General features: G+C 42.3%; 1 long non-coding RNA gene across 1 annotated transcript; it reads left to right on the plus strand.

The window, feature by feature from the left end:
* The first annotated feature begins 566 nt into the window (after nt 1-566).
* LOC140528195 (uncharacterized) lies at nt 567-6,248 on the plus strand. Its single transcript, XR_011975105.1, has 2 exons — nt 567-683; nt 6,096-6,248. It is a non-coding gene; the product is annotated as an uncharacterized lncRNA (long non-coding RNA).
* Nucleotides 6,249-8,993: the final 2,745 nt, after the last annotated feature.

An 8,993-nucleotide genomic window follows, 5' to 3' on the forward strand; every position in this document is an offset into this window, starting at 1 on the left:
GACCTCCAGGGCACTCATCCAGCCATGGCTGGGGTGGGGGAAGCTGGTGGGTTCGCTGAAACACTGATTTGTACCTTCTTTCCTAGGCTACTATTGCTCCCAGCAAAGGGATACTTGTCTTCGAGGAGCCTGGCAGGCCAACCTGGGTGAGGTCCAGCTCTCTCCACCCTCCGAAGGACATAATGATGGGTATAGCTCTCTCCAGACTGCCTGCCCGCCCTGCTGGTAATTATGAGCCCCGTCCTGATGGCACATAATTCTACACAATTTGTTCCATATCTGACAGTGGTGGATCTTGAACACCAGGGAACTCTAGGGAATGGTCAGCAGCACTTCCATCAGCACTAACCAAACTCCAACCAAAGGGTAAGTGCCACGTGGCAACATAGGCCCCAACCATCCACTGCTGGCACCATCTTTTGGGTCAACCCTGCAGTTATTTCCTGAGCCACCTTGAGTACCCCCCACTTCTGCCCTGTGTTCCTAGCCTTGTGAGATCACAATGTCACACCAGGGTGTGAGTTCAGGGTCAAATAAGCAGGGAAGTGTGTCTGCCACCCCCCAAACTGAATTCCAGGGAATTAAATTACCCAAGATCATGCAAATAATAAGTAGCAGACAGTAAACCATATGGAAAAATCCTGTGAATCCTTCCTCTTCCCAGGGGAGATGTATGATAAAAGGTAAGCCAGAATGTAAAGAAAGAACTTGGAGAACCAGGTTGTCCTTAGTCTTTTCCACTCAGCTATGTTACAAGGGTTTCTGGAAAGGCTAGAGTAGGAGGAGATTAGCAGGAGGAGGGAGAGGGACAAGATAGTCATCATATCTTATCTTTAGTATAATATAGTTTAATATAATATCTTATATTTCAAGAACTACCATGGGGAGGAGAATTAGACTTGTTTTCCTTGACTATGTCAGGCAGAATCAGGAGCAATAGTAAGAAGACCTCTGGGGTTAGTGGACCTGGGTTCAAATCCCACTAATTCTTTGAATTCCCCTTTCAGGGTCTCAGTTCCCTTATTTATATACCAAGTCAAGACAATAAGCATTTATTTTTTTTAAGCACTTACCTTATGTTAGTTACTGGGCTAATTGTTGGGGATAGAAACGAAATTAGAGGAGGAGAAAACAGCGTCTCAGTCTTTGAGGACTTTACCATCTACTGGGCAAAGAAAAAAGGATGTGAAATCATATTTTCTGCAGCCCTTCAATGGGCTGTGATTTCCATTCATGATCTGTGGCAATCGCTGAGGCAGCTCACACCTCTCCTGCCTTAGCAGTGGGGCTCCATGAATTTCTATGGCCAAGAAAATCATTCTTTCATCTCTGGGCTGGTGGTGAGAAAATTTTTCAAAATATAACCAGGCTTCCCTTGGGAAGCTGAGTAGAGAAGGCTCTGAGCCTGAAGTCAGGAAAACCTGAGTTTGCATTTGGGGATCTCCTACTCAATAAACTTCTGTGGCTCCCTGTGGCTTCCATAATAAAATTCAAAATTCTCTGCTTGGCATTCAAAGCCCTTCATAACCTAGGCCCTTCCTGCCTTTCAGGTCTCCTTATACCTTTCCCACACACATATACTCTTTGCAGTGACAGTGGTTTACTGGCTGTTTGGTGAACAAGATCCTCCGTGTCTCTGCTCCAGGAATTTTCTCTGGCTGACCCCCATCTCTGAAATGCTCTCCCTCTTCATCTCTACCTACTTCCTTCTCTGACTTCTAACTAAAAATTTCATCTTCTACAGGAAGCCTTTCCCAACTTCTCTTAATTCCAGTCCTTTCTCCTTCTTAGTTATTTCCTATTTGTCTAGATAACTTGTTTGTGTATAATCTATTTGCATGTCGGTTTCCCTTCTTCCTCCATTAGATGGTTAGCCACTTGAGAGCAGACTATCTTTTGCTCCTTTTTGTAACCCTTTCACTAAGCAAGGTGCTTGGCACATTTTGTAGCTGTTGCTCAGTCATTTTTCAATCATGTCTGATTCTTTGTCACCGCATTTGGAATTTTCTTGGCAAAAATACTGAAATGATTTGCCACTTCCATCTCCACTTCATTTTACAGCTAAGGAAACTGAGGCAAACAGAGTTAAATGACTCGCCTAGGGTTCCACAGCTAGTAAGAGTCTGAGGCCAGATTTGAACTCAAGAAGATGAGTCTTCCTAACTTCAGGTCTAGCACTTCATCCACTTCACCACCTAGCTGCCCTGCCTGGTACATAATAGGCACTTAATAAATGTTTGTTAACCAATTGACTAACCCTGGACAAGTCACTTAACTGCTCCTCACTTCAGTTTCCTTTTCTACAAAATGGGAATAATGCTAGTGCTTGTCTTGCAGGGCTGTTGTCAGAATCCGATGAGTTAATATATGTAAAGCGTTATATCAGTGTTAGCCATTTGATCATTGTTAATTGTGTGACCCTAGGCACACATCCTGTCATCACTTCAGTTTCTTCATTTGAAAAATGGAGATAATCATAGATCTACCTCCCTTTCCTGATCTTCCCATCCCAGCCCCACCCCTGTTCTTAATGTTTCCTCTCTGAAATGTCTTTGTATTTATTTCACATATATTTTCTATTTACGTATATGTGTACATGTTTGAAAAACTCTTTGAGGACAGGGACTATGCATTTTTGCTTTCCTGCCTTGCTTGTTCATATGGTTAGACTGGGTCAGGACATACTCTCACTCATTATGTGACTTTGGATAAGTCATCGTCCGCCTCTGTGCCTCAGTGTGCCCTTCTGCAGCTGGGTTGGCAAGAATGGTCTCTGGCCTCCAATGTCAGGTAGGCCTGGAGGTGCAGGGGGAGGTGGCAATCACTTGCCATCGCACATATGTGGAGAAATAGCATTGTAGGATCCCAGAGCTGGATGGGAGATCAGAGCTCAGCAGGTTCAATCCTGTGGCCCAAAAGTGCCCCCAATGAATTATCATCCATTCTTCCCAGCTCTTTGGTTTTTGTCTTTTAGAGAGTTGGGTCATAGGTACCACCACCACCCCTGGGTTTAGGAGCTGACTTGAAGGACTGTGGTCTCCTTGTTCCCACTGGGGAAGTAGACCATGAAAGATGCTAATACTAGAGACGTGAGGAGACTTGATGGGAGATTACGTCCTGGGTGTCCCCCAGCCCTACGGACTTGCAGCTAATCTTACAACTTCACAAGGTCAGATGTATGAGCAACATAGACAGGGGAGGTTGAAAAAGGACAGTAGTGTATCCTTTTCGCCTGACTAACCAGGCCTAGGAAAAGGAAGTGGAAGAGAGAAGGAAGAGAAAAAAGAGTTAGAGAATGAGAGAGAATCACAGTATTTTGGAGTTAGAAGAGAGCTTTGTGATGGTCTAGTCAAACCTATATCTGAAAAAGAAACCTACTACAGTAAATGGGACCACAGTTTGCTTGGAGAGAAGAGAGGAAAGGAGATGAAAGGAGAGGAGAGAAGAGGAAAGAAGAGGAGATGAGAGGAAAGAAGAGAATAGAGAAGAGGAAAGGAGAGAAGAGAAGAGAGGAGAGGAAACAAGTGAAGGGAGGAAGGGAAAGGGGAGTAGAAGACAGGGGAGGAGAAAAAGAGAGGGGAAAGGATAGGAAGGAACGGGAGAGGAGAGAAGGAAAAGGGAGCGGAGAGGAAGGGAAGAAAGAAATGAGAGAGGAGGAGTCATAGGATAATAGAGTTTAAAATTAAAAGGGGTACCAGAGATCATCTAGTGACTAGATTCTAATTCAGTCTAATCATTTTCTAGATGAAGAAACTGCCATCCAGAAAGTTTAAGCAATTCCCCACATTCACATAAGAAGTAACTTGCAGAGTAGGTCAAAGCAAAAAGTCTAAACCAAGGGCTCTTTTAACCATTTCAGAAAATAAGGGAAACAGAAATAAAGGGAGAAAACCCAAGAGAGATACAAGGGCAAAGATGGTAGAGCCTGGCATAAAGACGACAGAGAGAGGCAGGGAAGAAGATAGGAAAAATCCATGATTTTAGGGAAGAGGGGGGCAGACCTTGCCAGGAATGGCCATTTGGAGAAAGGCAAGAGCTGTCCCCCTCTCTATCTTATTCTCTGTCCATTCCCATTGGACCACGATATCAACAAAGGCAGTGTTCAGATCCCTTTCCCCCTGCCAGAGAAGGCTGAGGAATATGGGAAGAAGGGTTTCTCCCAGACCCATGGCAAAACAGGGCATTGTTTACTGAACTTCTAACACCTCCCTGATCCCTTCTCCCCTAGCTACCAGCTTCCTACCAAATTGCCAGCATTGACCATTCATTATTAGGTGACTGCTAGGCGAAAAGGTGAAACACCTTCTAATATCCTAAGTCAACACTGATTGCAGGGAACCAACCCAGGAATGCGGTATCAGGGAACATTCAATTATGGGGAATTAGGTTACAGCTCTAGTGTTGGCAAAGATCTTCATGGCAGAAGATAAAAAAGGTGGCACCAGAAAAGGGTGTGTGTGTGTGTGTGTGTGTGTGTGTGTGTGTGTGTGTGTGTGTGTGTGTGTGTGTGTGTGTGTGTGTGTGTATGTGTGTGTGTGTGTGTGTGTGTGTGTGTGTTTAATTTTGTGCTAACAGCACCATTGCCCAGTGGGCCTACAATGCCCCTATTGTCAGCAGCCTGGCTCAGGGCCCACCGACTGCCAGACAGGAGCTGCCTTTCTGAAAAGCAAAGAAAAGCAAACCCCAAACTTCCTACAAGCTCCATTACCCCTGTTCTTATCAGGTGGGAGGGAGGGAATTCGGCAAAACTAATGTTGATTCAGGGAAAGAAAAAAGAAAGAAAGAAATCTTAATGATCATAGTAAAACTCCCAGTAATAGCTCTGGGGGTGGGTGAACCAGGCCATTGGCTCTGTCAAGCTGCCATTTTGTTAAAATGAGATTCTTGGGCTAGTGTGGGATGGATGGGAGCGTTCAGTGGGAGAAGAATTCCTCAGCCTACAACTCTTTCCTTAGACCCTTTGGATGCCCCAACTTTTACTCTTAAACACTGAGTATATATAAGAGAAAGAGACAAAGCGCAGTCTAGTTGGGCAGATAAAATCACTCACACGTGAAACAATAAGAAAGTCATGTCAAACATTGTAGAAACAAGTGTTTAACTGCCTTGAAGGTTGGACAGAATTTGGATAGGTGGAGAAGGGGAAGCAGAACATTCAAGGCAATGGAACAAGCATGAACAAAGACTCAAAGACAAGAATGAACAGAATATGTGGGAAGGAAATTAAGACTCCCGTACACATGCACACATTATGAAGAACTCATTGTATATCTCTGTTCAAAACTTTTTCAGTTTAAATGAGTTTTAAAAGGTAAGTTGTTTTTTTTTTTAAAAAAATCAACAGGAAAGGGTCTGGCCTCCTAAAATATTAAAAATAAATCTCTAGAAAGGTTAGTTTGTAGATCTGCTGGAAGCCTGCTACAGTAGTTTTTTTTTTAAATAACAAAAACCTTTCAATGGAAATTAGGCTTTGGGCATAGAAAGAGAGAGTCAGAAAAAGCTGGCAGAACTGGTTTCCAGGGAAACATTCCCCAGACCAGCTAGAAACCATCCAGCATGGTTATATACTATGGACACACACCATAAGGGCCTCAGGAATCTCTCTCTATTCTGAGCTGCGTGAATCAGAATGCAAAGAGACAAATAAGTCAAGAGTGTAATGTGACTTTTAGATTGGCAGAATATTGTCCCAGATAGGTCTCAAAGCTATAGTCAACACTGTAAACAACTAGGATCAGTTTTAACAAAAAATTAAAAATTTCTCCTTAAAGCAGAATAAGGAAATGACTTAGAATTAGGCAGCGATTTTTTTGGCAGTTAAAATGAGAAAAATATCTAACTATGTTTATATTTCTTTAATCTTGCTATAAACCATATTCTTCATGTGCAAATATTAGTTATGAGAGAGAAGTATCTATTTACACTTGTTATTTTGGTAGAGAGTATTTTTTTTCTAGAAAAAGAACAAAAGAGGAGAAAAGAGTCCAACATTCCTTCATTCTTAAAAATTCTACTTAATTGATCTAGTCAACCCCATTTATGGTCCCTACTTGAATTCTTGATCCATCCTCTGAAAACTCCTTTCTCTTTCACAGGAACCATCCCAGGCCTATGCTCCTCACCTCGAAGCTCTCCCCACTTTAGTCAATCTCTCTAGAAGTCATCTCTGGTTATGTGACTCCACTGCCCAAGGAGACTTCAATAGCCCTTCATTGCTCTTCAAATAAAGTCTAAACGACTTCGGCAGTCATCCCCGTGTCCTCAATACATGGTTCCATATTACTTTTCTTCATCTTATTGGTTCACTTCATATAGTAGCCCTCCTCCATGGCTACTTCCCCCCAACTCTCACTCATACAGGTGGATTGAGTACCCAGAGGGGAGTTGATTCAATTTCGCCCTCAGAGCTCTCAGGGTTTGGGGCATCTACTGTTGTCACTCACAGGTCTCTATTCAGTGTGCTCTCTGTTATTATTAATCAATCAACAGAAGTCCGTTAAGTTTTAGCAAAGGAATTTACTAAATGTATAGTGTGAATGGTAATTATTTTTAAAATTACTAAAAACAAATAAACAACAAAACGTTCCCCCCAACCCAAATATGAACTTTCCCCCTGGAACACATAGGGCCCTGGAGGCTCAAATTTCAATGGTAATGAATCACATGTATAAGTGACATATGTGGCCACGGGGTATCCCCCAACCAACTTGTGAGCCCAGAAATCTTTTTCTCCTTTTGTGGGGGATCATGAAGTTCCCTTTAGGTGTAGCTTTCTGCTGGACTCTGAGAATCAGTACTTTTCTAGAAGGCCCCTTTAGGTGTAGCTTTCTGCTGGGCTCTGAGGATCAGTACTTTTCTAGAGTTTGTATCTAGAATTTCTCTCAGTCATAAAGAATTGCAATCAAGGAAGCTGCTGTTTTCAGTGAACTGTCCACCTCTGTCTATAGGTTTTTCCTATGTCATTGTCTATTACTTCTCTAGATGATTTTGATCAGTCAATAAACATTTATTATAAATGTTGATTAAGCACCTACAATGTGCTAAGTCCAAAGAAAAAGGAAAAAGAAAGGCTCTTCTTACCCTCAAGGAGCTTACATTCTTACTGGGGAAGGCAAAACACAAAAGCTGAAAAGGGGGTCGGGGATGGGGAGTGAAGTCAAGTGAGAAACGGTTGGTCAAGCAGCCTCCTTAAATGGAGGTTCTTTGAGGAGCTTGCCAACTCCACCTTCTCCAATCAGAAAGAGGGGCCCCAGGGTAGGGGAGTACTGATAAGGCTCTGAGACTGAGGCAACAATCTGTGGAAGAGTGGAAAAGGAAGCTGTAGCTTTTCCCCATCTATAAAGTAAGATTGGGTGAGGTGATCTCTCAGGTTCCTTCTAGTTCCAGGTCTGTGGATAGACTAGGAGGAAGGATAGACTTCCATGTTTCATCTTAGCCCCTAGCGTAGAGCCCTGCACCTAGCAGACACAGTAAAAGGTTATTTCCCCCATTGATTTTAGACGATAAATATAAGGAACATTGAAAAGGGAGAATCAACAGAACCTGGATTGACTAGGAGTGGGAAAGTAGGAAGAGAGTCCACCAGAAACACCCAAAGCTTCAATGCCTGGATGGCTGAGAGAATGAAAGAATTCAGAAAAGGAATAGGTTTCAGAGAGAATATGAGTTTAGTTCGGGATGTGGGGATACTGGTAGGGTATCCACCTAGAGAATCCAGCAGGCCATTCTGATGAAAGGGCTTGTGTCAAGTATGTTGTGTTTTTGAGATAAAGGAACCATTTATATCTATTTATCTTTCATTGGCTCTCCCTTGATTTAAAGGGGTGAAGGAGGGCAAAGAAATTAAATGCTAACCATTAGGTAGGAATGTGGGTGAAACATTCTTCATGTATTTAAGGAGCTGATTGGCTTGAAGATAAACTTTACGTTATCTCATGGGCCAATGAGTTTGTTCCAGTGGGTAAATTCCAGTTCAGTATAGGGATATTCTCTTGGGAACTATGACCAAGTCAGGTAATACAGACCTAGGGAGAATCCTGTTCTAGCTAAGTCTGGGGATGTTTAATGAAGGATTAGGCACCAACAAATCTAGCCTAGGGTGTAATTTCTCCTTTCATCCTAGAGTGATATTTCTGAATTTCTACATTATTTTTTTAATGGTGGAGAGAATTAATTCTTATAGTCTAGAGTATATGGCAGAAGAGGGGTAGAAGAGACAGAGGGAATAGATGCTAGATTAGAATAATCTAGTTATGGATCCATGTTATAATCTAGATTATGGCAGCAGTGGAACAAGTGTTAAATAATGGCTTTCATAACACTTTAAGGTTTGTAAAGCACTCTACATATATTATCTCATTCTGATCCTCACAACCCTGGGAGGTAGGTGTTCTTATTATCCAAATTCTACAGTTGAGGAAACTGAGGCTGAGAGTGGTTAAATGACTTGTCCACCTAGTAAATGCAGAATTTGAAAAACCTTGGTAATTCAAATTAGGGGTTCAATGAGCAAAGAGGGTTTGGAAAGTGAAAGCCCTGGGGCCAAAGCTAAAGCTTTTGGACCAACTCCAAGAAGAAGCTGGTGCCCCAGGAAATTAACTGAGATCATCAAGGCCTAAGGTCATATTTTCATCATTCAACAAGTATTTATTAAGTACCTACTATGTGCCAGGCACTTTTCTAAATCCTAGTTTCTTGCTCTAGGCCTTTCCTGATCCTCCTTCCCTTCTTCACCCTCTTCTGCACTGCTGTAATGCCTTCCCTCCAAAATTTCCTTCCATTTACTGTATCTCTATCTATCTACCTATCTATCTATCTATCTATCTATCTATCTATCTATCTATCTATCTATCTATCTATCTATCTATCTATCTACCTATCTGTCTTTCTATCTGTCTATCTGTCTATCCATCCTTAGTTGTCTGTATGTTGCTTTCCCTACTAGACTATGAGCTCCCTGAGGGTAGAGGCTATGTTTATTGCCTTTCTTTATC

Source organism: Notamacropus eugenii, chromosome 1, assembly GCF_028372415.1.
Source record: "Notamacropus eugenii isolate mMacEug1 chromosome 1, mMacEug1.pri_v2, whole genome shotgun sequence".
In the NCBI taxonomy this organism is placed as follows: Eukaryota; Metazoa; Chordata; class Mammalia; order Diprotodontia; family Macropodidae; genus Notamacropus; species Notamacropus eugenii.